Genomic DNA, 27,942 nt, shown 5'->3' with positions numbered 1-27,942 from the left:
AACTAACATAATTTTGTTTAAATCGTGCATGTACTAATGTTTCTGCTATCTTTGGAACATTTTAAGGTAGATTTATGACATACCGCCATCTTGGAATGTACAATAACAGTACACAATCGGTCAAATGAGCGGTGATAATTTTTTTTCATAAATATATAGGAATGATAGGGAAATTTTGCATATTTTCTCAAAACATATTATAAAACCTATTTTCTTACAATGTCTTTCAAAATTCTATCTTTTTTTCGCTTTCTTTGTTGTTGTTTTGTTTTGTGAACTGAAATTATAATTTCTAATTTTAAATTTGTGTTTCGTGAATTTTAACAGACACTGTATTCAAATTTCATGATCTTAACAAGTTCAAAAGTTGTGATAACGATTAATTTAGATAACAAATGTGTACACATTGTTCTTGCATTGATATAGTGTACAGTATTATTGATACATTGATACAATAATTAAATATTTTTCTACCCAACTTTTCCAAGTCAGAAAAATGGCAGTTATTATTATTTTGAGTTTGTTTCAGTGTGGGTTGCATTGTCGTTTGTTTTTGGTGCACTTCAATGTATCTGTTGTTTCGTTGATTTCTCTTAAAATTGATTTGTTTCCCTCGATTTTAGTTTGTAACCCGTATTTGTTTTCTCTCAATCGATTTATGTCTTTCAAAACGCGGTATACGACTGTTGCCGTTTTTTGCATTTGCATGGGGATTAATTTAATGCAAACAATTTACACCAATTTGATTGTCACATGTATTTAAAAACTGTACACGAAGACGAAAAAGTTGATGAAATACCAACATTGTATACTAAATATCAATTTTGCATTTACGTAGTTAAACAAATTGTTTATTAAAAGTCAACCTATTTTAATCAATGTGAACTCGACATGTACGTGAAGAACAGTGCATAAAGACGTAATAGTGGTTAATGTGGCTGATACTGCATTGTATATATATAGTCAAATTCTTTTCAATTAGGATCTACTTCATATTTGAAAAAGATCATTAAGATACTGTTGGGATTGGAATACTGGAGAAGGATTTACTACAAATGAAAAACGTATCTTTTTAGAACAATAACTGTTTATTTACCTTTTCACATTAGACAACTATTCACGAGTTAAGACACGTGAATTTTAACAAGACACGTATCCCTAAAACTTCCATAGCAAGTCACGGAAAAAGTACTAAGTTAACCTAATAACAAATATATATATATCAAATAGCGATCCCAAACATGCGCTGCTCTACATTTTGTAAATACTACAATTTCGGACCAAACATTTCAAAACCTCACAGTCCTATTCATTTACCTTTTCTTTCTATTCTGAATACAAAAAAGAAGACGTGGTATGATTGCCAACGAGACAACTGTCCACAAATGACCAAAATGACACAGAAATTGACAACTATAGGTCCCCGTACGGCCTTCAACAATGAACAAAGACCATTCGAATAGTCAGCTATAAAAGACCCTATGAAGCTATGAAAACTTTCTTGACAATAATAGTGTTGGGCCCAATTCACTTTTACGACGTGCAAACCCTCAGCTATATATAAATGTGTTTCAGATTCAAAGTTACGATGCCTCTCAGGAGATATAAGAACAGATTCATTACCAGACATTTTATCTGAGACTTTATTCAATGTAGCATTATATTTGTCTTAAAGTAAAATGTGTTTCTATCGCTGTCGATAGCATACATATCACCTCGAAATTTTAGTTTATCAATGTCAAATAAAATATTCATTTATCAGATTTATTGATTTTGATTGAGGCATTTGCGGATACTATCACGTTTTATAGCTTTAGTAGTTCAGAAAAAAATATGACATTAATTCCAGCTTACATTATATAAGCTTGCAATCAAGGATACTTAAAAATGATTTTGCACAAGACGTGTATTTAGGGTCCTCTAATTAAATCACTAATAGAAAGTCAGAAAAAAACCATTTTGATAAACGTATCATTGTGATGAATAATTACTAAACATGTAACATTTTTAAAATTATGTTGCATGATTCTTTACTTCTTTTAGCATTAACGTATCTAAAAGAAGGACGAAAGATACCAGAGGGACAGTCAAACTCATAAATAGAAAATAAACTGACAACGACATTGCTAAAAATGGAAAGGACAAACAGACACACAATAGTACACATGCCAAAACATAGAAAACTAAAGAATAGACAACAGGAACCCCACCAAAAACTAAGGTTGATCTCAGGTGCTCCGGAAGGGTAAGCAGATCCTGCTCCACATGTCAATCGAGATCATTTTTTTTTTAAACAAAGCAATACCAACTCTTTCAATTTGTCTTTTAGTTTGGAATGTGGAATACTTGTAGAAAGTGTAGAAAAATGTTTTAATACTATTACCAGATGAAAGAGAGTTAGATTGTATGTACTCTAAAAGATCTTTGAACTTTTTTAGATATCCACATCTGATTCATGCCACCTCTGGAATAGGCGGTTTCACAATAACTTTGAAGCCCGTCTTGATTGCTGATAAAATATATATTAATAATTTAGAAAGAGGTTTCGGGGAGCACTTGGAAGACCCAGCAATATACCGTTGTTTGAAAGGACTATTGCAGTTTATGTATCCCATACAATGATGGAATATCCAGTTCATCATCTTTGGTTAAAAAACAACACTTATAGCTTGAAATTGTGCACGCAATTAAAGCTTTTTAACAGCATCTGAATATTAAAAACTGATTGATGTAGCATTCATACTAATATATCTAAAAATATATAGAATGTACATAAAAAGCGAATATTAGAGCTAGGCATAGCAAGATATTAGTAATCGAGTAAGAGGAACTCAATAATTAACGTTCCTAGTAAACAGGACTAGAAATCCTCTTAATATGATTGTTAATAAGAAGTTACTACAACCTTAAAAGGATTAGGCTAAATGCGTTGAACGTCGACCCAATCATAACGTTTTCATTATGCTATGTAAGTCGATTCTCAGTGTTTCTTAACTAGAATTCTCGCATTCAACAAATGGTATCAACTGGGTTTCATACTATTCAAGATTATACATACGTATAAAGGGGCACTAGTTACGAGATATATGAAAAATATAATACACTATTTTTTTTTGGCTCAATCATTAATGAAATGCAATTAGGGAAATAATAATTCGCTTTAACAGCTAGTATGATTTAATTTTGTCAAAATAAGCTAAAAAATATTTAAAGTGAATAATTCGACCTCATTAATTCCGTATTCATGTGAATTTCAAATTAACCCCTTAGCTTGAGATCGATAACACGTGAATTGTATGTGTGAAGTAATTTAAAGGACAAGAATGTCAACATTGAAAGTGCAACAAAGAAAAATCATTTAAGGTAATTTGATGGCATCTTTACTGAAATACACACGAGACGAAGCTACGTATTGTCACGACCGTACCCTGTTAATTGATTATTTTAGACTTTTGAAAGTTAGAATTAATATTTTATATTGTTATATATCAAATATCAGAAAGTGATAAAAGTCGGTGAACATGAATTTGACAGGTAGTGCCCCTTTAAATCTACTCATATCATACCCTAAAATCTTTATTAGAAAGTCATTACCATTTTAAATTTTTGAATTGGTTTTCAAAAATGAGTTATCTGCATTTTATCATTATCTCAATATCAACCATAGATTTCTTAATCGAGTCGAAATATTTGTCAATATTATGCATAAATACACGGTCGGCCATTTAAGATAATTCAGCGGTAAACAAACAAGGACATATGGTAACTACGAATTTATTGGCCAAAAACCAAGGACGAAAAGTTAACTATTGATCGAGTGGTCTTCAACAATGAGTTAATCTATAAAGTTTTTAAGTTTTACCCGCCTGATTTAAATAAATATTTAGATATCAACGACATTGAATGAACTACAGACTACTGATTTGTGATATACAACTATCGAATTTGGCTCGGTGAACATCTTTGTGAAGTTCTACGCATGAAATTAAGCGTCTCACAGTCTAAAATTGAACCCATGTTATAATTTGTAGAACGTGAAATCAGAAGCAATTCTTATTTTTTGTCATATCATAATGCTAGATGAAGGTGAACTTAGATCAATATCCATATAACTTAAATTTACGTTTATAAACTAGAGTTGAGATAATTAAACATTTGGATTAGTATATTTGCTAACCGGAAAAATGATTTCAAAAGTTCTTCTTTTTCTTCTTACTATTTAGAAAACATCAATGGACCTTATTTGCGTAAAATAATTACAAGACTTGACCATTAGTAATTGTTGTTACAAAATGACAAATGCAGGAAATTAACTGCTTATCCAAAATAAAACTTCCATACATAAATAGAACATTCCTGGAAGATTCAAGCTAAATCGTTTTGGTCTGACCTTTCAACGAATATGAAGCTTTGTGGTGTTGAAGCAGTAAATATATCTGAGTGTACTTTTACAAACCAAAATGAAACAGTAACCTATTTCCCAGGATCGTAATTGACAAATTAAAAGGAAATTTTCCTAAAGATAGAAACTGAAAATGATAAGTTCTGAGAGTCCAAAAACCACATACATGTATAGGTCAAAACTAAGTAATAAAACAAGTTGCTAATTATTTACTATACAAGCTAAGGTAGGAAAATTGAAATATGTATTTAGCTTTATGTTGAACAATTGTGAAGCTAAATCAGCTTATTAGTTAAGGTGATGCATACACAATCACTACTTTCACTGTGTCATCTGCTTTTTTATAAACATGTGTCTAAGTTTAGTTAATAATGATATCATTTTTCAAACTTATCTTCAAAAGGACGATAGTGAATAATTTTTCTTTCAATTTTTCGGGTAAGGTTTTTGTAAGTATTTTTTTGACAATATAAGTTCACCTTTACCTAGTATAATAATATGTCAAAAATAAATATTTTTTTTTGTACCTTACAGTGGACATTTTACGTCTAGCATATATCAGTAAAAGTTATATCAGAAAAAATATATTTGATTTAAACGATGTCATATGATTGCTTAATGTTTGTTTTTTCATGCAAAATTGCAAACTGTTTTGCAGAAATTCATCTATATGTTTAAACAAAAACATAATTAAAAAGCATGATGACAACTTTTTGGAATAATTTTCAGAAAAAAAAGTTTGTTTATTTATGCTAGTCCGAAGACCTATTCTGCATTAACCTTTAATATGAATGTCCAAACCTAAACGTTTTAAAGCCATGGGTGTCTATAAATGTTGCAAAACTTAAAATCGGACATGCAAAGTCTTTATAAAGAACAATATTATTTAAAAAATATCAAATTTCAAAGACCTTATTTCTTATATAATCCATACAAAGAAGTCTAACTTTATAGACATATCGTATCGTATCGGTCAATCAATTCATGAAGTTGGCCGTTGAAGTTATGTAGTGTTGATGTCAGTATTTCATCCACATAACGACTGGAGAAATATTATAACAGAGAGACTATGAAAAACTGGTCCACTATAAAGTGATGTATGTTGCTTTATGTATTTTTAAGAATTGACCAACAGCAGCAGATGATTCATAAATAAAGCAGCATATCTATCATAAAGCAAGCAGTATTACAAAAAACATTTTAAGACTCGAAAAGTTCAGCTGTCGTAATCACTATCCTAACAAAATTTGATTACTGATTTCTGCATCTCTTTTAAAGAGGAAATCGATAGATATAGAATTACCACTTGAAAAGGTAAATTATTCATCTTTCAGCAGCGATAAATAGTTTGCAGTAATGCAAACGAACAGTTACACTTCAGTTACATGTATTTGCTCTTTTGTCAATAAAGATTATGCTGTTGACACATTCTTAACTACCTTGTTAATCAAATACTGTAATTGGTTCGATTCGAGCTGTTCATAGTTGTTTTGAGAGATTATGTAACATCATATATCATCAATGAATCAGAACAACAATGATAAGTTGAAAAAAATATAACTTGTTCAGTTGTGATAGAAACACTCTGTTTTTTGGTTTGAAATACAATAAACGGATATTGCATACAATAGGAAAAGATCTTGGCAAAGATTTGACTGGTTAATTTAACCAGTGGAATATTAAGAATCACAAAAATTAAAGCTGTGACTTAATCTGATTGTTTTTAAGTTAGGGCCTATACTTACATATAGTAGTGAACTTGTAGTACGATTTAAGTATTCAAGAAATGGATTACATCGGCAATATACAATCCATAACTTATACAGATCTACAATTCCAATCATTATAAAGTTGTCTTTTATTTTAGGTGTGGCACTACATGGTATTACACGTGCTTTCAACGCCTTCTTTCTTTTTATCGACCCATGCAGTTTTAAGGCATCAAATATTTACACGTACCATACATATTACACAATATTTAAATAACGTTTGCATTCATTGTAAAAGTTTAATGTTGATATATTTATCTTATCATCAAATTTAGAGCACTAAAATCAATAATTGACGGTAAGTGTTTCTAACTATTTTTGTTTAATATTTTTTTTTAAAAATAAAGCGTTCTTACAACATGTACAATGTAATGATTTTATAATTAATTTGACTACACAAGATAAAAGAATATATATACATGTATATATGTTTTGAGCGTTTAGTAGTGCAAAAGATTCGACCAAAAGAATAGGAAATTGTACTTTCTGTATAGTAAATGTAATACCAATACTGTTATTTCAAATATAAAATATTTCATTACTATTGTCGTTAAGATTTTTATCTAGTCTGCATTAGACATTGACTGGTTTTGTAAGGATTAGAAAGTCTATTGCATTGAACGTAGGCGAGGAAAATGCTATGCTAGGTCATGTAGAAATGTTGATTGCGAATAACATGAAAGGTATCATGTTGATGTAAATGGGAATATACTAAACTTTTCTGCGTTTGCAAAGTATCTGTAGAATACGTTCGAAAAGTAGTCGTTTCAAATTGACGTAAAACAAAAGTTCAGATAAACAATGGTTTTAATTTACGAATGAAATATCTATATAACCAATAGAACGTATCGCTCTATGGAAATCTGCTATATTGACCCGAGATTTTGACGCGTTTGCCTTGTGAAGTCAATTAATGCAGTCGTTTGAGGTTAACTTTTTATGAGACTGTCTGTGCTGAAAAGTCATTACGGTCAACCAGAAATAACATTTTTTTATCTCCAGTGTCGTTAATAGATTAAAACTTTTAGTCGTATTATATATTGTTAATACAGTGCTGAATTTAGGGATTTGACATATATATTTTTTTGTTTGGAGAATCTGTTAGCTTACATTCGTTACAGTGAGTGTTTGTGTCTCCGATATATCTTTTAGTTTAAACATATTTATTTATAATCCCTTTCCACTTTAAATTTGCGGGTGCGAGTGCCGCCTTGTAGCGGCATTAGCCTACTCTTTTTCGAAATCTACAAGGGTGTCTTTAACGTGCAAGAGATATGACACTCTCTTAACACGGGCCAGCCATTTAACGTTCCCTTCCGACGGACTATCATCGTTTCCTCAAGACCATACTCGCAGATGGTGTCAAGGGGGAGCCGAAAATTGAGTTCCTGAAATTTTCATTCCAAACGGGAATCGAAACAGGAACCTTTGTGTTAGTAGTCCGATGCACTAACCACTACACCACAGCTCTCATCTATCATTTAACTTGACATCACTGCCCGAATTAGTAAGTTTGCTTCATATCATAACCTTATTTCTTAATATTGATATCCATTGACGTCAACTAAAATCTATGACAAGCGTGAAAAGTTTTACTTTCAAATTGACATCTTCCTATTTCTAAACCATAAAGATTCTCTGTCAAATTTTATAGTATTCAAACTGGTTAATGAATATGACTCACATGTGTTTTTGCACAGTACACAGTCTGAATTAGAGTGATTTGCTCTATGACAAATTGTCCCAATAGGAAAAGAAATCTAAAATCGACCCTACTCAAGACTAACGACGGTCACAATCACGAATTAATTGATTGATACGATGAGTATTTGTCTAACTCTGCTAGCTAAATCAATCTGCAGTTTTCGATGTCGAGAAAAACGAATAGTTATTTGATATGTTATCATTACACTTCAAATGTGAGGAATCTTTCATATTTTGTATTATGATTTGTATCGTCTTATTGGATTTATGACATTAGAACATTGGTAAACTACTGTTGACCCTAATTTAATCAATTATTTACAGTTGCTGTGAATGTACGTAGTTTACGGTCGACGTGACTAAAGCTGTTAGACTACTGCCAGTTTAAGTTGTTTTCTTCTTGCACAGAATCATTGCCTTCCTAAATTGTGCACACATATTTTCCATTCCAAACTAAAAGACAAATTGAAAGGACTGGTCCTTCTTTTTGTTTTAAACAAGTACCTTTTGTAAGGTAGGTATACAATACAAAATAAATCTAGTTCTGATTCAAACAAAATGTTCCTTGAATCGGACATTATCGATAAGTTAATATTCTCTTGGAAAACAATTGTGCTCTTCTTCTTGTTGCCTTTTCTTTATTCATATTCATACATGAGCTTCTGAGAAAGAAATAATAGAGCTAGCATTATCCGTTAGCTGCACGATCCGGTATAAAGATGATGTCCTATTACAAAATAATTCGACGTTTGGTGACTGTTATGAACGCATTTATCCCATCGAACTTGAAATAAAGGATACAGCAAATGATGTTATATCGCTAATTGTAAACTTTCCATTTCTTTGTAACATCATCCCAGCAACGCCTGCATAATGAGCGAATATCCCCTAGTTAACTCGGTATTCCAGAGGTTGTTATCCCCAACTTCATTTGTTTCATATAGCAAGTCTGCTTACAAGGCAGGTATGTGTGTAGTTATATGTGCAAAACGATGAGTGCCACATACGAAAGAAGGACTTACTTACCCTTCCAGAGCATCGGACACCATTTTCGAATTCTTTAGAAATTCATGGTGCTCAGTCTTTGGTTTTCCCTGTTGAAGTCTATGTACTGCTGTAATTAGTCTTTTTGTATTTCTTGTTGGATTTTTGCATTGCAAGGTCAGTTTATTGGAGAGTCATAAGTTTTATTATTTTTTTGCTATCTTTCTCCTCTCCTTGTATGTGTATTGTTATGCCCGCGTCACACTGTCCCGATTTTTATATACGATGGACACCCGAAAGCGAAAATTGTAAGTTCGTACGAAGTTGGTCCCGATCTCGTTAAAATACCAAAAAGTGACCGAAGCAAGTACGATGAATAACGATGTCTATACGATGGTGCCGAAATTATATACGATAGCAAAAGATGGACATACGAAGGTTAACCGAAGACGGGTATTTAAGCTTCATATCTAAGCCGAAGCCTACACGATGGATCACGAAGGCTACACGATGGCTTACGAAGGCTACACGATGGATTGCGATGATGCGCGATGGCCATACGATGTCTAAAAGACGTCGTGTACAGCTTACTTTTTTTATAATACGAACAGAATTTCGACAACATATCGTTTCTGTACAAGTCTGCCATGCATAGCGGGAAATCGATCTTTTTGTCTAATTCTTATAAAACTTAGTTTATTATCCCCTCGCCTACTACATGTAAGTTGCGTGTAGATAAAATTGTTATGGACACTCTAGAACCAAAATGCTCAAAACTTGGTATGGTGTTACTTATTAAGAATATCTTAAGCGCTATTGACTTAAAAGTTCAAAGGTCAAGGTCACAGTGGCAGTTGTAATACAAGGCAGTATCACCCTTGTGGACACTCTAAAACCAATATGCTTCAAAAGATTTTAACCACATTTGGTATATTATTCCTCCTTGTAATGATCTGACATTTTTTACGTTCAAGGCCAAAGGTCAACGTCATGCAGATGGACTTGTTTTTTCTCCTTGAAATAGCATAATACACAGGAAATTGGTTGCTCATTTTTTTATCTGCTGGTTCTAAAGACAATATTAAAGGTATTTCCAGTTACTGAATGTTTTGGTTGATTTCTAAAAAATAGTTTATGTATCAAATATGCATATTCAATTTACCATTTTCTGCATGTGTCATATGCAAATATAGTGTCCATATTTGTCCCCAATATGTTACATACGAGGGGATGCCACGCTCGGCATTGCCTTGTTTGAACTGTAAAATGTGTGCACTAGTCTGAAAAATCACCCATAATTATGCCCATGTTTACTGATCTGTCTTAAAGGTATGGTAATGGGTTCGTTGATCACTTTTATTCAAAAAGAGCTCTTTCCAGGAGAATATCATAATAATATAGACAAAAGGAAGGATGTGGGGAAAGCAAAAAATGCGGCAAAATATGACATATAGAAAACAAAATGGTTATGGAGTAAACATTCGTGTGACAACAACTCATACGATAAATAAAAAATCAGAATAATGAAGAAAAAGTTGGTTTCCCTATATACGTGTACCTGCAGTGTTGGTGTACGAGGCGCGTTTAAGATTTTCATTATGTTACTTGATATGAAAAATTGACAAAAAATAATATTTATTTACTTGTAAAAGTTAATCCTGAGCCTGTAATAGCTGCTCTTCTTGTTCCATTCGAATTAATAGAAACAACGATGTCGCCTTTCTTGTTCTCGTAGAATCAGATGGTATGAGCTCCATGTTTTGTGAACGTCTTTCTTAACTGTCGTATTAGACTGACCAGTGCATTTCGCGCATGGCACTTTAAATGTATTTTAGCGCGAAAATTAACTTACATTTAGCTGGATTTATTGCCGTCGTAGTTCCATCTTGTCGCCTTCGTACTTTTATTCGATGGCAACACGACTGGGTTACGAGGTATTCACGAAGTCGTGTTGCCATCGTAAGACCGTCGGGTAGCTTCGTGATTCATTCGTGTAGACATCGTAATGCAAAAACTGCCCGATGGAAACGATTGAAACACGAATGCAATACGATGTTCAACGATGCATTCCCTGTGACATTACGATGGTGAGGATGGTGATACGAACTCAATACGAACCCTCAACATCGGACGCACCTTCGGGGATTTTTTAACATGTTAAAAAATTTAGAACCCTTCCCGAAGTTGTCCCCGAAGGCTAGAAAAAGTGGCCGATGGTTCTACGATGGTTAAAGATGGCACTACGAATAGCCCGATCTGGATACGATCAGTCCCGATTTTGAAAATTTCCATAATCGTGTTGCAATCGCGTAAAAATCGGGACAGTGTGACGCGGGCATTACAATATCAACGTTCAACTTATTATTCGAATACAGTGTCTGTCTTTTGAATGTGGTGTGTTTCATTATTTTTCTTTTTGCTTTAGATTTAAGCTTTGTTTTAGTCGTGATATTTATATGCGGTCAGCAAAATTCAACAACAAACACAGACAACGCAAAGACGTGAAAACAATATTTGCATATATGGATGATCATGAATAAACGCGAGACTCTACCCACCTGTTTTCTATAATATTTCCCCGACTCTCCCCTACATTATACTGAACCCATATGCTATTTACACTTTGTTATATTAATTTTACTGCACCCTCCAATATCCTTTCCATATTGTACTTTCTACTGCATTGAATAAGTAGAGCAGCTAATGATTATCATGTAAGAAATCTACATGTTTCTATCATGTCAGAAGATGTCCCATTGTGTAATAGATAAACGTAATATCTATCATGTAGTTATATAATCATGTAAATTACATTAAAAGTATCGGTAAAACCAAAATATTTCCTGATTGCAAGCTTATAATGAATATGTTTTACACAAGAACTTTGTAAATGATTAACTCTATCAGAAATGTGGTCGAAGTTTCTTTATGTTAGAAAACTGATACATGATACATATACATACATCAGTTATGCTTATCGCAAATTTGTTTCACTGAATAATCGAAATAAAGAGTTTAATTAAAGACTATTGCAGTTAAATATTCTAAAGATGCGGAATGCATTTAGTCATATCATATTATCTGCATACTTTCGAACATGCTTTCAAAATTGTTTATGTGTCATTTTAGAAAATGCTGCTATGTCTTCGTCTAAAGAAATGCACATATAAATTAGTCAATCATCAAATTTATAAATGCAGGCTTTTTGTAAGAAAACTAAAACTCATGCTTTTCAGATAAAAAAAAAATTATAACTGGGGAAAAGTAGCGGATATAAACAACCAAAGCTTTTGAAAGTTTTAAAAACATACTCTTAGTTATATAGTGTAAAATTGAGAATGGAAATGGAGAATGTGCTAAAGAGACAACAACCCGACCATAGAGCAGACAACAGCAGAAGTGTATGTGATCTAATACGATATATACGGGGTCAGTAAATTCCATATTGGGTGAAAGCACAGTTCTATATTTCTGTTATTTCGTTGTTGTTATTTTTCTCTCTTATACTTTTTGTTTACTCTCAATTTTGGTTTGTGACCCGATTTGCTTTCGCTTAATCGATTACTGACTTTTGAAAAAAGGTATACTACCATTGCCTTTTTTTGTTTACTTACATTTTCCCTTTGGTTAATATATATGGTAACACAAATATAATATATGTATAGTTGTGTAAATAAAGACAACACTAGTATAGCGCTGTTCGAAATTCATAAATCAATCGAGATAAAAACAAATCCAGGTAACAAATTAAAATTGAGGGAAACACATCAAATATAGTAGTAGAACTACGACACATGTACAACAGAAGCTAAACGCTTAAATGTAACACACACAAAAACGAACTATAATAAAGCAATGGCCATGTATAAACGTATATCTAAATTTCATTTCAGATTTGTGCCAATGTATCAACATTGCATTAAAAAGTCTTGAAGATGTGATAAATTGGTAAAATACAACGTAAACTGTCCTCTATCAAATTTTCAAGTTATTAATTGAAACACCTTTGTAAAAGATAAGACAGGCTGTAACATTCAAGACAGATTCCTGAGAATTCTACAAAATTCATTAATTTACTGACACATGTCTTACTAATATTTTAAATGAGATGTCATGAACATATCATATACATATCATTAAATATCGCTCTACATGTCTCCGGTACTGATGGTATGTCATATTCTGAGAAAAATAGTATGATGTTGTAAAGCCGTTGTGGATGTATGAATTCACCTTGTAAAATGTCTTTATCTGAAAGTATCAAACAAAAAAGAATGTATACACAATACGTAGACAGATAAAATTGTAAGTATTCAACATATTCTCAGCTTGCATATCCAAATTACAGCATATGTTATGTTTTGAAGAAGTAATATATTCGCAGTAATGTCATTAATTCCGGAAATGTCTTAACAAAAACAGGCGGTCTTGCATGAAGATAGTTATTTAAACAATGCCTAACACTTTATTTATGTAGCGGTCAAAATCCTTGTGTTGTATTGTTATGGATAACGATATGAACATGTATGGCTCTCGATCAAATTCAAATATTGCTTTATTCTGTAACTGTATTTGCTTATTGAAACAACCTTAATATTAATTAACAAACTAATATTAACTGATATTCTATCATGAAACCTTGACCGGGCATAACCTAAACATCTTGTGAATTAATTTCTGATTCATTTGACTGTTAATTGGAATATTTTGCTCAAAATGATTAATGTGAGGTGATTGTGAGAGAGTGTATGGGTTCATCAGACGGTTTTAAGTTCTCAGGAGTTTTGTTATAATGACACTTTGTTTCTCGTATTTCAGTAAGACTTGTTTCTGCCTTCAAAATACATGAAAAACATAGTATTAGCGTGTTATTGGATAGTCATCTTAAATTAAAACTTAATGAAATATCGAATGTATATATATAAACTTTGGTTGAAGGGTTGGGTCTAATACCTTTAAATGATATACAATGTACCATATGAATAAAATTGGCAATCGGTTTTTAAATTAGAATTTCTTACCCATTTTGATTACTTGTGCTTTATTATCCTAGAAAATTGAAACGGGCATAAGACCGAGACTCGTTTCGTATAGAGAATCATCTCAACACGGTTTTGTTTTACACATAATTCAATCAATTAAGTTTGTATGCAAAAAGGCTAAAATGAGAACAACAAGGTACGTTAAGTTGCAAGGTATAATTCGATAATTACCACAACGTGATAAAAGTAAGAAAAAATCAAAGCTGAATAAGCTTTTGTGTGAATAGTCGAAAGATTAATGCTTAGTTCATTGAATAACAAAAGAGAGACATCGCATAAGACGTTTCTAACTCTTTATTCAATCATGCTTTAGTTGTATTTGTTTGATCAGGACAAGCTGGAGTCAACAAAATATAATTCACGTTCTAGGGAACACCGGTAGACATATTGGTTTTCTTTAAGTTTAAGGTCACCATATATAGGTTGTTTTTAATATGGAACTCATTCAGCTAACTTTACAATAATTTCAAGGACCATAGTACTGGATTTGTTCTTAATTTTGACTACATTCAAACTGCTTTAACTGAGCACAGTCTTAACGTAGCTAGTGTGATAGAAACGAAAATCTGATGTTATTTCAGTTTGAAAATATGGATTTAGCTTGGAGTTCTTTACAGGAATTGAAGACGGTTTGAAATTTACCTAATTGTTCTGTCAACTCATTGTTTCTGCTTATAAAGTGTGGAAACGTCGACTAGTTCATTAATCAACTTTCGTGAACTAAATCAAACTTAGAAAACCATAACACTGATTCCATTACATCATAACCAATAAAACAATCAATTAACCATCTATATATTCTATTGCTTAATGCAAGAGTAAAAAAACAGTCAGCGTAAAAGGTTATAAAAGCGGGAAGTACGATTTATTTTGAAATTATCAATGATTTTGTTGTATTTCGATTAAATGTTTGAAGAGATGTGCGACTTGTTCTATTTTAAGGTTGAAAAAGTTAGATTGAACCTGGTTTCATAGCTAGATGAATAATTCACTTGTATTGACAGTCGCATGAAATTTAACGTAGCGTTTCAAAACCATCATCCTTGTGATCATAGAAAGATATACAAATTCCTTCAGCAGGTTAAACACATAGTTGATACTGTAGTTTTAATCGTTTTAATCATTTAGTTGTTAACACTGGAAGCTCATTTAGAGTATACATTTTGACACATTCCTCATTTCCATTTTCAACTTTATTGTTTAATATAGATAAATCTATTTTCAAGCTTCAAGGAAACAATCATACTATTATTGATGTTTTAATTTTAAAAAATCGAAACATATCAAACATGTGTACATGAAAGTCAAACCACAACGCGTTGAAAATAGGAAACAACGCGGTGCAAGTAAAAACCAACGCGTTGAAAATTTCATACGGTATGTTCATACCGCCAATGACACGAACGGCCATTCATACTGTTCAACATTTTAACGAATGGTCCCATAGTTTTTTTCCTATGGTTCATTTCCGGTAATGGTAGTTTTGCCTATCCCGTTGTTGTGGCCATTGCCGAAATCGAGTGCTATGCCAATCTGCCTGTAGGAATGTGTAGCTTTCAATGAACGTAAAATATAAATTGTCTGTATACTTTTTAGGCAGGGATTTTGTAACCAACATTTATTCATTTTTTTTTATTTAATTCCTTCATAGATACGAATACTCTTTTTTGAGAGTATGGCTGTAGCTGTATACTATATGCCTTCTATACACTACGATGGATTTCTACAATATAATAAAGACACAACAAAAAACCATCTGTTAGATTATAGTATGTTTTTATATTAAATAATTCAAACAAATTTTAGTGAGGGATATATTTACTAATGACATTCACACATTTCATTTCACTCTCAATTATTCCAACATTTAAAATGACACTTGTCGTTTTTAGACTTGATGTTAATTTAATAAAGTATATTCTAACATTGTAACCAAAGTGCGTCTGTGTATTCCCTTATGCCGATTTTTTGTTCAGTTCATGGTATGCAAGATTGATTCCTTCCTTTGATGTCATATTTACAAAAGCATATCATATTTGCTGTTATAAACGTTAATGTTTAATACAAATCAGCTAAACAGTTTTCATTCCCATTTCCGTTCTCAATTTTATTCCTTTGTTTAAAACCGATATCTTCCATTTGTTTTTACATTTTTCATTTCAATTACATTTAGATTGATTATAATCATTATAAGCAACCAAAGCATTGGTACAATTGCATGTAAAATATATGTTGTTCTGTTTTAAAGAATGAGACTAATGTCTTGTTCTCTATCAATTGTAAATAATTTAGACCTAAAAAAAGGCAACAGTAGTATACCGCTGTTCAAAACTCATACTAAACTCGTTACTATCAGCACTAAGGGAATACAAAATTTCTTTTGTTATTAGCACAAGTAAAGTGAATAGGTTATTGTATAGTACATAGACAAAAATTGTTTGAAATAGCATATGATTATGATATAATTAACTTGGGTACAATATAGAAACTTGTACAAAAGATTTTCATTTTGATTTCAATTTCCATCGGACAGTCGTGTGGTATTATTTATTGCGTTATTTTGATTTATGTCTCTTTCGAAGCCTATGAATCTGTGATGTTACAATTTAAGCCTTGATTGGAGTAGCCCAGAAACGTGATATTGTATTACACTACAATAAACAGTCATCAAAATGCAAATGTTACAAAAGCATTATGATGTCCAACAACAGTTGAGTGTTTATTAATACGACACAGAGATGAAATATTGTCGTTATTGCACTCATTATGGCTACCCAGTCAGCTTTATGAAATATTTCTGAGGAAAAGAGGTACTTTCCATAACAAAATTGTGATGTAGTATCAAATAAAAATTGTTTAACTATAATATTATTCAGTTGATAATCTAAACGGTTAAGGGAATTTATATTGTATATACTTTCTTGACGTTCTACGGCTAGCTTACATTCTAAAACTATAAATGATAAAATAACAGTATGTTTATGTTTATGTTTCATCGTATTTTAAAAAACATTTCGACACTTTTAATCCAATCTTAATAAGCAATAATAGGTGCTGAACTTTGAATATATTTGGTAGCTACTGGTTAAAAAAGCCAGAGTATCGATTATGTCGACATGCGTTCTGAACTTATTCCTCAGTTCACTGTTATTTCTTTTACTGGCACACAAACCGTTCGGAAGTACTTTCTAAATGCTCGTCAACTTTATATAATGTTTGGTCTTTAATAAATCAGGCGTTACTACTGAGTCTTAAGTAGACGAAAAGCGTGTCTGATGTATAGAATTAAAGACCAGGTATCTGTGATGAGTTTTTTTTAAATGTGAATAAGGGACATTCAAGTTTTCATTCTGATAAACACTACATATATGTTCAATCACGCAAGACCATCCGAACGTAAATAAGCTATGAAATCTCTCATGGTAACTCCATTGCGAAATATAAACGGTATTTAGTGTATATATTAATATAAAACAAAACGTAATCATCACACACAAAGAAGACTCCCATAGGATATGAAATCAAGGATTCTCATAATGAATTTTTGTTACAAATGAAGAGTAACGGCAAAAATGAAGGATGAAATGAACTGAAACACGTTAACGTTTCTGACACCAGCAAAAATGAAATAAACAAATAATAGAAGACAAATGCTGAACTGAACTAAGATATCATAAAACTGAACATTCAGGGTCTGTTTTGTAGGGTTATTATATCAACTCCGTGTTGACTGCCGTACTTTGACCTAAAATGGTTTACTTTTATAAATTGTTATTAGGATAGAGAGTTGTCTCATTGGCACTCATACCACATTTTCCTATCTCTTTTTATGTTCAAATAGTTACCGACTTTGCATTCATATTTGTAATCAACCGGAATAAAGTTAACGGATTTTTTTATATCCATTTACATTATTTTTATCCGACGCAGCTCATATAATGAATTATTTAAAGTTTGGCTGCGATTAATAATGGGTATGTTATGGTATAACAGTGCACGAATCCTTATTAAGATGTAAACTGTCATCATAAAAAATACAATACGAACTTATATTCAAATTATGCCTCACCGGTAGATGATCTGAAGTACGCGTACTTTTATATTCTTATTTGACAAATAAGACTGCACAATGAAACATTATTCTGTATATCTGTACAAGGTACACTTCAGTAAGTGTTTTCAGAATAATACTATTCATATCTAATAATATTTAACATTAACTGAACAAATCAAATGAGTGATGGCAGACAATATTTGAAGATATAAGCTTAGGAGTGTCCTTTTTACATCTTGTAAAGTATCAATATTTAAGATTTTTCATTGAATCACGTGCAGTGCAACACAAATGGATAGTTTTTAATGTCTGTGTCATTTTGGTCTTTTGTGGACAATTGTATCATTGGCAATAATACCATATCTTCTTTTTTATAGATAATAAATTTTTCTAGCATGTCATTTTATGAAATAGATACACTTCGTTTTGAATGTAGTTTTTTTTACTATTTAAAAATAATTGTCTCTTGTGTTATTTCCCCGGTTTAGACGTAATAAAAACCATTACAAATGTGTTGCATAAAGTAGTTGCTTTAATTAAGTCTTCCAATCAGTTGTTTCAAGTCACGTATAGTCTCCGTAAATCAATTTTAATCAGACAACGAATTCGTTCAAGATGAGGTATTAATTTATGAATCGCTTAATTGCAAACTATTTGAACAAAAAAAAACAAAAACACCAAACACTATTTATAAGTGATTAGTGAGAAAGCATACCTTTCCATATAATTAGATATTGCATAATACTCTAAAAGTTATGTTCTAAAAATGAATGTAGTAAAACTTACCCTCTTTCTGTGTACTCTACTTTTGACATTGTTTTATGTGATTTCAACCTTCCACCTTGGCGGTAGAAAACGCAAAAAAAAAACAGATCTAGATCGTAGAAATTAGAAATTTCAGAAGAAAATAATAATGAAACTTTCAAATGTCTCTCATTTCTCTTCTTGTGTATCAGATCACTTATGATATACTATATCTTGAGTAAAACTTTAACTTTTTGTAGTATCGTATGCTCTTCTTGTGTATCAGATCACTTATGATATACTATATCTTGAGTAAAACTTTAACTTTTTGTAGTATCGTATGCTCTTCTTGTGTATCAGATCACTTATGATATACTATATCTTGAGTAAAACTTTTTTGTATTATCGTATGAAGTTAGTCAGTATAACATTTTACCAGGTGTTGTTCATTTTGTTAAACAACAGAAATTACAATTAAAAAAAAACCGAACAACTGAACTTTGTTAAACGATAGTTTAGAACTGTACTACATTCTGATCATTATCTGATATTTACATCTATATCAGTGGAAGAGTATTACTTTACTCATTTTCAACTACACTAAATCCAAGAATTGTAATATTGTAATAAATACCATTTTCCGAGGAAATAACCCTTCAAATAACTATAATTTTATCATTATTATACTCTTAGAATAAACATATTCGTCTTTGCATTGTGAATGAAAAACTTGAAAAAAAAAACATTCCTATTTACCCAGATTTAATCACTAAATTATTGATTAGTATATATATATAATGTACACTGTTGTATAATTAAGTTAAAACATTTGACTAAATCATTAAAAGAAAATGAAATTGACGTATTAATAAATTTGTTATTAAAGAAGAGGGACGAAAGATACCAATGGAACAGTCAAACTCATAAATCTAAAATAATCTGACAATTAATATTAATATAGTTTTAACGATATTACGTAAACATCTATGACACCATTAATGTGTCATCCTGTCGTCTAACACGTATTTTTACGGCTATTTCTGAATACGATTAAACCTAAGAACTATTGGTGCATACTCTGTCCACATGTGGCTTTAATAAAAATATGTTATTTTCCTTTGTTAACAACTGGGTTTTGATTATAGTACATACTCTAATAACTGAAATAGATAAATTCTATATCAATTAGTTTAAATAATGTTTTAAACATACGTTGTGTTTAAAATTGTTTGCTCGTTCTACATTAAACTGAAGAAATTTATCGGTGTAACGAAATAGAAGTTAAATTTTGATATTTAAAGTACGAGGTTTGCCGGGTTTATTAAATAATCTAAACTTAACAATTGAGAGTGAAAACATATCGTAATACACCAGTTATAGGATGGTGGAATCTGTTTCTCCAATCAATGTTGTCCTTCCTTTTTCCAAAGACTTACAGTGACTTGTATTCTTTATATTTGACGTCATCAAACATGGTCTTTTTCATCACGTCACAATAGGAAATTCTAAATAAAACCATGAATATTTTACGTCATTATAAAATTTCGACCAATCCTTTACCAACGACAGTTCTTTCACTTGTTAGGATAACAATGTTTAACGATCGACTGTGAAATATGAAAATATTGAAATAATCGAGAAAATGCAACTTAACAACGATAAATGCACAAAACAATATCAAGCACTTTAAAAATATACAAAGTAATGCTAAAACATTGACGACAAAAATGTGAAACGACAATTTTATAAGTAAATATTAAACAAATCCATCTAATTAGATTACAATGTGTAAATGTCCTTGATACAGATAGTAAATTCCTTTTGCCAAAGGTAACAAAATCGCCCGCAAAGGTAAGTAAATAACCAAATGCTTTTAAAGAATTATTTGCGGCCTTAAAATAGGTAATTCATTGTGTGTTATTAACCTTAGCTTTATCACAAGCACCGATAATTAAATACTAAAAGCACTAGTAAGAAAATAGAAATACGTACAGAGGAATAGTTACTGGATGCTACAACAAATAAAATTAGGTAAATATCCTAGACAGCTTATACGTACTGGAAATCTGTTATGTTCAATTACGTAATTAGGGAAATGACTTGGGGGACATTGGAACTTTTAAAAACACTTTATGAAGACTTCATTCATTTGTCGTGTGTTTTCCTTTAAAAAAATTATATCCACTAAAGGTTTCATAGCAGATTTTGATCAAACTTGGCAGACAACTTGGGTCTATATTTTGCATGCTTACATAATGTTAGATGAGAACATAAACACTGACGTCAAAATGTGTGACATAATTATTTTAATGAATACAACAATATAAGAAATGTGTATATGTAGCTACAATGTTTAGCACCACCCTTATACTTATAGATATAAGATGAGCTATGATAATAGTTACTTTTCAAATTGTAGAAAATAGAATTTACAAGATTTCTTCCCATGCAGCTTTATCAAATCCACTTCCACGGTCCATTATCGAGCTTGAATATACATTTCAGTATTAATTACGAATAAATTGCAAATGGAAATGGAGAATGGACCAAAGAGACAACAACCCGACCAAAAAGCAGACAAGATCTATTACATGAAAATAAGATAAATAAATATCTTACATGCAACTTATTTTTCTGATGCCAGACTGACATTGACATCGAACTGAACGAATATATTTTTTGTTTTCAAAATGTCCATATGTATGTGATTATATATGGAAAGCCAACGGAGTCTTTCTTAATGCATAAATACTGCGTGAGTTTGTAACTTGTATATTTGTAATTTCAAACTGTTAATTCGTTGATTGTCAATTTGTATCTTGTAACTGTGTGATTTCAAAACTCTTTATCGGTAAATTGTCGATTTGTATATTGATATATGTAACTTGTAACTTGTCGATTCGTGAAATGTCGATGCGTGAAATGTCAAAGTTTTAAATGTTGTCGTTTTATTATGCTAACGATCATTATGACGACAGATGGCGCTCGGTTTATTCTTCGCGTAGAAGCCATCTATAAGTAGGAGCACCTTCATATTGAGTATATACCCAGTAATTTAAATCAATTATGTTCTGCAAATGCCTCTAAAAGAAATCAAAACCAAACAAATGCATGTTTACAGGATCCCAGTTTTATCTTGTTTACAGAAGACGACAGGAGGCGTTTCGTTCCAGGGGAAACTGTATAAGAATAGCTCCCGAATAGTTCAGTCCCTCCACGTAATCGATTTATCTTAATTGCGAGGTCAATGAAATTGTCGTTTGTCAGCGGAATAAAACGACTGAATTTTTCAGATTTATACAATAAAGAGATGTTTTAATAAACCGCATGTCTGCCAATGAGATAACTTACCACCGAAGTTCAAGTAAAGTCGATGCAAGGAAGTAAAGGCAACTTGAAGCATTCAACAATGAATATACCTAATACCATATAGTCGTCTATAAAAGGCTACATCATTACTTGAAAATCCAGGTACTAGTAATTAAAGATTTCTGTTAATCCTCAAATGCTACAACACATTAACATACATGCCAACTGGACTATAATTCTTGTTACGAAGCTTAAGAATTGCCGCTACCTGATTTTTTGTTCTATAAAAAATTTACAACCAAAAAGACCAAAATGTTCCCCTATCCCTCTCAACTGCTGAACCATTGTTACGTCCAAGACTCTCGGTAAGAACCCCAACCAGTGTCACCCCTCCGTATAGCCCGGCAACCTGACCAATTATAATATTTCGTCGATTGGATCGTTAATTAACCGGGTAGATTCATGACGTTAATCAAGAAAGCTAATTTCTTTTAAAGTGCATTTCATATGAAATTAAAAATAATTTGCAAGAAGTTGGTAACAATATCAATATTTTCCGTCCATATGTCTAGAAATAACGATATTGACAAACCATGATGTATTCCGCCTGACTCTCGTGACGAGCAGTGAGCCAGGATCCCAAGCTACCCTGTTACTCTCCAAAATGACCCAAGACATATCCCTCCCCGGGCCAAACCTCAATCATGTGCAACAATTATCATGAAGAAATACAATTAGGATAACACTGGTGGATCCAGAAATTTTCATAAGGCCCGCGATCCGGTCATGCTTCAGTGATTCTCTATATAATCAATTTTTCCAGAAAATAGTGGGCTCAGCCCCCCTGGGCCACACTAAATCCGCCTCTGGGTAAGCATATGCATATTGGAGATAATTACTTCTGACATGCAAATGGCGAGATGGTGGAATATTCTCTCTGACAAGTCAAAAGGGTAGGGTGTCACTTTGGCTCATAGTTGGTGTAGGTGACGTGTTTTGATGTTATATTTGTTATTCTCGTGGAATTTTGTCTGTTGCTTGGTCCGTTTCTGTGTGTGTTACATTGTAGTGTTGTGTCGTTGTTCTCCTCTTATATTTATGCGTTTCCCTCAGTTTTAGTTTGTTACCCCGATTTTGTTTTTTGTCAATGGATTTATGAGTTTGAACAGCGGTATACTACTATTGCCTTTATTTAGTATATAAAAAAAAACAGTTTCATAGTTTTACGACATTGGTAATTGACAAAATATTCAGCGGGAACACTTCGATCTATAACCATGATCATCTTTATCTCTTAGAATACGTTGTGGATACCAATAGTGGCTTTAATACAATGGTAGAGAGAGCACTTTCGATGTATTGACGGTGCACGAGAGCAGTTTCTAATCATGAACGACTGTCAACGCTCGGTATGAGCACTACAGTGTCTTCAAAGTGGTTCCACTCGATTACTTTTTTTTTTTATGAAAAATGAGATAGAAGAAGTTGTGGTATTTTGCTCGTTGAGATCGTAAAACACTTGGTGTAGTTCTTGACTTGTTTTTTCACAACATTTATAAAACTGATATTTGTTTAATCCCTTGGCAGCAATTGTTGTTTTTGAACGCACTTTTTTTTAAAATTGTTTGGTTTTATAGCAGAAACCAACCCATCAACCACCTTGTACAGACTGAATATTAGCTTCTGGCTTGTAGTTTCAGTTTGGTGAGCGTGTTTTAGATGCAACCACCTTCTCCGGATATGAAGTCTCATATCATAAATTTTGCAGGTTGTCGCTGTATTCTTTCAAGCTTGTGGATGTTCGTAGATTTGTAGGGGTCCCATACTATTGCCCATAACCCATTATTGACCTGACAAGTGAAGTATATGCGGTTTCCTTGCATTCTGAGGGACAATATCTCAAATTTCTTATCAGGAATCTTAGTGTTGTGTTGGCCTTCTTGGCTAGGTTAAAAATATGAAAGGTCTTTTTAGATCATCGTTTAATTTTCTGGTTCCTTAATATTTGATTACAGACTATTGCATAAGGTTTGGTGACGGGTACAGTAAACATACATGTTTATTCGCGGTCACCTCTTTATAAAACCAAGTCCCTGGTTGAAATGTCATATAAAACAAAGATTAGATTTTATATCTATTTGTTTTTGCTGAATATATATAAGTGCCTATAAATAGCAGCACATGACATACAAATCTATGGGAGTGTGGATTAATCAGTACAGAGATTAATTCAATTACACAAATAAAATTATAGATTGCCTAACAATGTAATTTTAACACACTATTTAGTATGTAAATATAAGAATGTTTAAAATATTTACAAAATGATGAAAATAAACGCAATATTTCGCTAGACCAACTAGCTTTATCAAGCGTGCATCTATCCAGGTGAAATAGGATGTAGATGATAAGAAACTTTTGCAGCTCAACGTCTGTGTTGCACTGAACTGCCTTCAAAATAAGAAAATTTTGCAGCTCAATGTATATGACCTCTTGCATTTAGCTGCTTTGAAAATAAGAAAATTTTGCAGCTCAATGTACATGTTGCACTTGGATTTAGCTACCTTAAAAATACATAATTGGTAGTTGAAGTTAGCAACGTCCATTGGCCAATATTACGGGATAAAAAGGACGATGCTTTGTTTTAAATTATTCTTTATCTTTCCTGTATCTTTTTTCGTCTTTTCCGTTAAGACCATCAGGTTCTAAAGTGTGGAGTTGGTGGATCCAAAAGTTTTCTCTTCTCCTTCTCGCCGTGGTGTCCCATTCGGTGTTGACTTCTATAATTTGGAACGTGACATTATCAAAAGGATGTTTCGTTGAACGAAGATGTCTTGTGAGAGGACAGTTTTTGTTGGTTTTGTACGATGAACGATTGTTATTGAGCCGAATATTAAATTTGTCCATTGTTTCTCCCACATACTGAATGCCACAAGTGTCACATGTTAATATATAAATTGAGTTCTCCGTTTTACAGTTGGAATTAGAGTAGATGGTATAATTTTGTTTAGTAACGGAGCTGATGAAAGAACTGCTTGTATTGGCAGCTTTACAACACAAACAATTCCTTCGACCACATTGTTTGTAGCAACCGGGCGATGGATTGGGCTGCTTGGTTAATACAGATGTCATTAATTTGTCACGGATGTTTTTAGGTCTTCTGAAGGCCATGACTGGTGGTGAAGAAAATACTTTTTTTAGATTTAAATCATTTTCTAAAATTTTCCAATGCTTCTGAACAATGGATGACACATTTTTAAAATCAGGATGGTAAGTGAGTACAAGGGGTGTTCTGTTAGCTGCTTTATTCTTATCTTTGTACTCAAGAAGTTCTTGGCGACTAGTTTTGTTTGCTCTTTCGAAAGCGCTATCAATAATGTTGTTATTGTATCCTCGAACAACTAGATGTTTACGAAGTTGTCCAAGTCTAGCATTTTTCGTATTTTCAGTAGAGCATATTCTCTTGATTCGCAAGAAGGAGAAGAGAAAACTTTTGGATCCACCAACTCCACACTTTAGAACCTGATGGTCTTAACGAAAAAGACGAAAAAAGATACAGGAAAGATAAAGAATAATTTAAAACAAAGCATCGTCCTTTTTATCCCGTAATATTGGCCAATGGACGTTGCTAACTTCAACTACCAATTATGTATTTTTAAGGTAGCTAAATCCAAGTGCAACATGTACATTGAGCTGCAAAATTTTCTTATTTTCAAAGCAGCTAAATGCAAGAGGTCATATACATTGAGCTGCAAAATTTTCTTATTTTGAAGGCAGTTCAGTGCAACACAGACGTTGAGCTGCAAAAGTTTCTTATCATCTACATCCTATTTCACCTGGATAGATGCACGCTTGATAAAGCTAGTTGGTCTAGCGAAATATTGCGTTTATTTTCATCATTTTGTAAATATTTTAAACATTCTTATATTTACATACTATATATATATATAATTGTATAAATTAGTTAGGTATACATTCTTTATGGAGGTGCTCCTACTTATAGAAGAAGAAACAGAGCGCGTTCTGTCATCATAATGATCGTTAGCACAATAGAACGACAACATGTAACACTTTGAAATTTCACACATCGACATTTCACGAAGTTACAAGTTACAAAACATCAATATACAAATCGACAATTTACCGATAAAGGATTTTGAAATCACACAGTTACAAGTTAAAAATAGACAATTTACGAATTATCAGTTTTGAAATTACAAATACAGTGAAATATACAAGTTACAAACTGACAATTTGACGGATTTACAATTTTGAAATTAAACAACTACAAGTTCCAAATTAAGAATTTTGACCCCGTTGGCTTTCCATAATTATGAAACTGTCGTACATTATAATAACAGTCTAGAATGTTTTGTACAAAAACAATTTAACTCTAGGCATGCTGAAGAACTAGTACTGTAGAGCCATTATTTAACATTTACAAGGTATCAACAAAATGACTCCTCTGTCATAGGACACAGTATAGTTACCTCTCACTGACGTTTGTAGCATCTTGTGATCGTTCAAAAGTTTCCTGTCGGAGACAGCAGATATTTTGAACGTTGTATATATGTTGGTTATGAATCATTTTTTTTTATTTCAATATTTTATCATAAACACAGTATGTTATCGTAAATATTATTAAGTTGTAATTGTAATGGTGAAAGAAGAACACAAATATTCTCCCGAGATTTCTTTCCACAGTTTTTATATATGTCTGTATGTGAAGGTTAGCATAAATTTATATCGGAAAAACGATTACATTATCGTATAAAATTGAGAATACTATAGGTTGGTGTTTTGGATGCATTAGCAACAACTTGTGTTCGTTTAATTATTTTCCGTCAGACAAAAGTAAAATAAAATTACCAAATTCCAAGGTAAATTAAAATCAACCGTCCCCTATTAAATGGTATAATTAAAGGAGTGTTTTTGTCCTGTCCGGCTTTCATAGCTTACTGTACGTTTGCTCATTGTTCAATGATAGCATGTTTTATCTGCTGTGTATTCCTAGAATCTATTACATTTCATATTTTATTTAAATATTTTATTATACATGCTGTTATAGATAGTTTATGTAATTGCTTTTGCTCCCATTGAAATTGTGAGCACCTCAGAATCGGAACAGAATTCGCAGTGGATGAAATTTCATGTTATTTACATGACTAATATGCAATTTCATTCCGACAGAACATACAAGATTACTTATTGCTAATACAAAAATGTATCCGTAATAGATTTTGTTGTGATCTACTTTAGCTTCCATTTCTAAAGAAGATTAACGCTATTCTTAAAATAACATTTATCCTTTAGTTAATATAATGTAGAAGTCGTTTATTGTGATAATGTGTATTTCACATTGCTGTAATGTAAAGAGATAGTCAATGATCGGTCATATGACTCCATTTTGGTTCTCCTGCCATGTACTTTATTTCATTAAAATGCGTGATAACTTCAGTTTATATGTTAGAAATTGGCGCCATTATATCCAACCCCATTTCCTATTGATGTGAATAAGAAGATGAGGTATAAGTGCCGGTAACAGAACTCTAAATTCAAGGCACAATGTATAAAAACTTTACAATTAAAGGTCAAAGTACGGCCCTTGACTGATCCTGTTTTACTCTTTTATATCCATGTTTTACACCCTATTAAGAAAGTTGATATACATATGTTCGGAGAGGAAGAAATATCATATGTCTATATTTATAGTATGCTTGTGTTTAAAAAAAAATCTTTTAACAGAATTTATTTCATAAGCAAATTAACTGCGCATACTCTCAGATCTGATCTTTGTGTACTTTTTTGTGTTGTGAATACAACTGCACGTCAGGGGTTGAAATAATAAAACTTTGCTCAGTGTTCGGAGCACAAAAGTCATGCTCGAAACATGATATCCAGCATTTCGTTTGGTTGATTTTCTAGTATGAGTAC

At 32.0% G+C, this 27,942-nt stretch overlaps 1 long non-coding RNA gene across 1 annotated transcript in view; it reads left to right on the top strand.

Moving 5' to 3' along the window:
* Nucleotides 1-27,942, top strand: part of LOC143048426 (uncharacterized) — a 314,127-nt gene that overhangs the window by 48,231 nt on the left and 237,954 nt on the right. The window contains exon 2 of the long non-coding RNA XR_012969824.1: nt 12,753-12,807. This is a non-coding gene — a long non-coding RNA (uncharacterized LOC143048426). The remainder of the gene's footprint in view (nt 1-12,752; nt 12,808-27,942) is intronic.

This window comes from Mytilus galloprovincialis, chromosome 10 (genome assembly GCF_965363235.1).
Source record: "Mytilus galloprovincialis chromosome 10, xbMytGall1.hap1.1, whole genome shotgun sequence".
Lineage (NCBI taxonomy): Eukaryota > Metazoa > Mollusca > Bivalvia > Mytilida > Mytilidae > Mytilus > Mytilus galloprovincialis.
Note: the sequence above shows the minus strand (reverse complement) of the source record. Positions and strands in the feature narration are given on the sequence as shown.